Consider the following 4827-nt stretch of genomic DNA (forward strand, 5'->3'; position numbering starts at 1 on the left):
TCTGTAGGAAGTGGGAGGAATTGAAAGAGAAGTTGTTGAGGGTGAGGACGAGTTCGGCTAAGCGGATGAGGGTGTCAGTGGAGGGGGACTGGTCGGGCCTGCAGGACAGGAAGAAGCGGAGGGCCTTTAAGCCTTCTGTATGGGGAATGCAGGTGTATAGGGACTGGACATCCATGGTAAAGATGAGGTGTTGGGGACCGGGGAATTGGAAGTTCTGGAGGAGGTGGAGGGCATGGGTGGTGTCATGGACGTAGGTAGGGAGTTCCTGGACCAAGGGGGAGAAAATGGAGTCCAGATAGGTGAAGATAAGTTCGGTAGGGCAGGAGCAGGCGGAGACAATGGGTCGACCAGGGCAGTCAGGTTTTGGGAAGGAGATAGAAGCGGGCAGTGCGGGGTTGGGGAACGATGAGGTTGGAGGCCGTGGGTGGGAGATCACCTGAGGTGATGAGGTTGTGGATGGTTTGGGAGATGATGGTTTGGTGCTCAGGGGTGGGGTCATGATCAAGGGGGCGGTAGGAGGAGGTGTCAGAGAGTTGGTGTCTGGCCTCGGCGATGTAGAGGTCAGTGCGTCATACTACAACTGTGCCTCCCTTGTCCGCGGGTTTTATGGTGAGGTTGGGATTGGAGCGGAGGGCTGCACGTTCTGCGGGGGAGAGGTTGGAGTGGGTGAGAGGGGTGGAGAGGTTGAGGCGATTGATGTCTCGACGGCAGTTGGAGATGAAGAGATCGAGGGAGGGTAGGAGGCCTTGGGGTGGTGTCCCAGAGGAGGGGGTGGTATCCAGGAGAAGGGGCTGTGTTGGAGGCGGGAGATGGGGTCAGTAGAGGGAGGGTTAGGTTCATGGTTGAAGAAGTAAGCGTGGAGGCGGAGGTGGCGGAAAAACTGCTCAATGTCCAAACGTGACCAGTATTCGTTGATGTGTGGGTGGAGGGGGACAAAGGTGAGCCCTTTACTGAGGACTGACCGTTCGTCATCAGTAAGGGGGAGGTCTGGGGGGATGGTGAAGACTCAGCAGGGCTGAGTGTTGCAGTCTCCTCTGGAGCTGCTGGCTGTGGAGGCGGTGGGCGGAGCGACGTCGGCGTCGGCTGTGGGCGGAGTTACGTTGGCGTAGGCTGTGGGCGGAGCGGGGTAGGCTTCAAAATCTCCCCTCCCCCACTGCATCCCAAAACCAGCCCAGCTCGTCCCCGCCTTCCTAACCTGTCCTTCCTCCCACCTATCCCCTCCTCCCGTCTCCTACCTACTAGCCTCATCCCGCCCCCTTGATCTGTCCGTCCTTCCTGGACTGACCTATCCCCTCCCTAACTGCCCACCTACACTCACCTTTACCGGCTCCATCCCCGCCTCTTTGACCTGTCTGTTTCCTCTCCACCTATCTTCTCCTCTATCCATCTTCTATCCGCCTCCCCCTCTCTCCCTATTTATTTCAGAACCCCCTTCCCCTCCCCCATTTCTGATGAAGTGTCTAGGCCCGAAACGTCAGCCTTCCTGCTCCTCTGATGCTGCTTGGCCTGCTGTGTTCATCCAGCTCTACACCTTGTTATCTCAGAATGTAGTGGGTAACAACTCTGAGATTGATTGATGATACCAGAACATTTCTATAGAAAGGATGTTCTTCAATTGGAAAAGGTGCAAAAAAGATTTACAAGGATATTACCGAGATTGGAGGGTTTGAGTCATAAGGAGAGGTTGGATAGGCTCTGACATTTTCCCCTGGAGCATAAGGGCTGAGGGGAGACCTTATAGATGTTTATAAAATCATGAGGGGCGTAGTTAATGTGAATACCCTAGGTCATTTCCCCCTGGGTAGGGGAATCTAAAACTAGAGGGCACAGGTTTGAGGTGAGAGGGGAAAGATTTAAAAGAGACCTGAGAGGCAACATTTTCACGCAGTGGGTGGTACATGTATTGAATGAGCTGCTGGAGGAAGAGGTAGAAATGAGTACAGTTACAATATTTGAAAAAAATTGGACAGATACATGAATAGGAAAGGTTTAGAGGGATATGGGCCAAATGCAGGCATATGGACTAGTACAGTTTAGGAGACCTGGTCAGCAAGGATGAGTTGGTCCACAGGGTCTGTTTCTGTGCTGTATGACTCTATGACTCTATGACATGCTCTACCTGAAGGCAAGTCCTTTGCTCATTTTTGGCAGATGCTTCATTGTGAGCCAGTGATGTTTCGTTTTATTCTTACGATGTGGGTATCATTAGCTGGGTCAACATTTATTACCCTAATCCCTAATCCCAAACCAGTGATTATCATATCACATAGATGGATACAAAAGAATCCATCTCCCTCTTGAAAGCTTCAGTTGTATCTGTCTCCACCACACTCTCAGGCAGTGCATTCCAGACCCGAATCACTCTACGTAAAAATGTTTCTCCTTGTGTCACCAATACTTTTTTTTTTGGCAATCGCTTTACAAATTACCACGTCCTCTTATTCTTGACCCCTCAACTAATGGGAACAGTTTTTCCTCATATACTTTGTGAGACTCCTCATGATTTTGAACAGCTCGATCAAATCTGGTGGTGATCTTCCACGAGTGAGTAATATAACCCACGCACATTAATATGTGTGCACAGTCTCTCTGACATTCCATGCATAGCAATGGGAGTCGGCACACTGATCACGGCATTGACTTCCGGTTCCAGATGTTACCGCTGCAAACAGGCCTCAGGGGCTAGTGCAGCTGGATAGAAAATTTTGAGGGAAAGCTGGTTGCCACATAGCATTTCCTTGGAATCTTTCACTGCATCGTTTCGCTGGAAATTGTGACATTCACCGTAATGGCTCCATGGCCCTCAGATCAAAATCAACAGTGGTCACAAATTTATTGTATAGTGCAGTCCCTGACTGGTTCGATCACTGCTGCCAACTTGGAAGTGAATGGCACTGTTGGACTTAGCACCAGTCAAGTGACATCCAATCACACATTTATTTAGGACTAAACTTTTTTTGTCAGCCCTTATAGCTACGAACTAGATGCACCTACAAGAAGATGTAATCACAAGCAAGCTGTCTTTACCCTTTTCAAATGTCAGCCCAGGGATGCAACTTTATAAAAGGTATATTTCAAAATATATGTGGCACGGTGGCTCAGTGGTTAGCACTGCTGCCTCACGGCGCCAGGCACCTGGGTTTGATTCCACACTCGGGTGACTGCCTGTGTGGAGTTTGCACGTTCTCCCTGTGTCTGCGTGGGTTTCCTCCGGGTGCTCCGGTTTGCTCCCACAGCCCAAAGATGTGCAGGCTCGGTGGATTGGCCGTGCTAAATTGCCTGTAGTGTCCAAGGGTGTGTAAGTTAGGTGGGTTAGACATGGGAAATGCTGGGTTACAGGGTAGGGGAATTGGTCTGAGTGGGTTGGTGTGGACATGTTGGGCTGAATGGCCTGTTTCCACACTGTAGGGATTCTATGAGTCTATGAAAATAGAGAAATATCAGACTTTAAAACTATTTAACAACAACTGTTGGTGTATGCCTCTAGTGATTGGAACCGAGTGAATGTTGTTGACTATGAGATCCTTGATTGGGGTTGTTATCCCAGGCCAATCAGGAAAGCCCTGGCTAACCACTATAAACAGGGGACTTCTGTGGCTACGCCCGCACCCAGTGTCCATGGGGAAGGAGCATGCAGTGTGCACAGGCACTTTCGATGCCTTTTGGGAGAGGAGGGCACCACGGAGTGTGGAGTTCTTTATTTCCCCCACAAACTCCCCCTCCCCCTCACTTTGTCGTTCACATAGGTACTTCCCCCACAGGGGCTCTGCTTGATACTGATGCTTCGGTCACATGGGTGTTTTTCCTGGGGGTGGTATGTTAATAAAGTTATTTACCTGCCTGGTGTTTCTCACTGTGTCTCAGGCCCGCACACACACAACAAGGGTGCTGGGGAAAATAAACACGACTGAAAGTAATATATAAACAGGGGATTTGGAATCTCCTGTAATAAGGAAAAAGAAAAAATTTAAAAAGATAAAATATAAACAGGGGATTTCTCGGCTTACGCCTTCTCACTTTCAACAACCCAGCTGACCTGGGGAGGATGTGCAAGTGCCAGGTGGTGTACTTAGTGGTGTCTTCCACCAGGATCAACTGGGTGAAATGTTCCAGACTCCTGGCGGATGGACTCTCTGCCGGAGGAACTATGGGGTTCAGCTGGTGCACCACCCATTTCCTCTAACCGGGGCTCTACATTAGCCTGGCTGAGGAACACTGGCCGGGAGCGAAATGGCAGGAGCTGGAGGCCAAAGTCTCGGCTTGCCTAGGCCGCTGGACAGGCCTGCTCCAAGTGCTGTCTTACAGGAGCCGAGTGCAGCTCATAAACCAGCTGATGGCCTTCATGTTGTGGGGGAGCGGCTCCTCCCTTTGCTCCCTTCTCCTGGTTTTGTTGCTGACATCCAGAGAATGTTGGTTCACTTCTTCTGGGACAAAAAGCCGCACTGGGTCACGGCACAGGTTCTGAGTCTCCCTATTGAGGCGGGGGGGGGGGTCAGTCGCTGGTGTGTGCTCGCACCCAGGTGGCGACTTTCCACCTTCAGACCTTGCAGCGATACCTTTACGTTGAGCGTCCTCCTCGGTGGTGCCCCTTGGTGGTGTATTTTTCCCACCAGGTGCATTACCTCAACGACGACACACAGCTCTTGTTTATCACCCATGAGGGTTTGCAGGTCACCCTCAGGACGCTGCCAGACTTTTACCAGGAAACTGATCACTGTCTAGGGCATGGTCGACTCGCATCGCGCCTACCCTCTGGCAGGAGTAATGGCCATCGCAGAGAGCCGCTGCTCTAGAATCCATACCTTTGTAATCGCGGGTTCGTGTGGC

The sequence above is a fragment of the Rhincodon typus genome, chromosome 10, assembly GCF_021869965.1.
Source record: "Rhincodon typus isolate 14 chromosome 10, sRhiTyp1.1, whole genome shotgun sequence".
NCBI lineage: Eukaryota > Metazoa > Chordata > Chondrichthyes > Orectolobiformes > Rhincodontidae > Rhincodon > Rhincodon typus.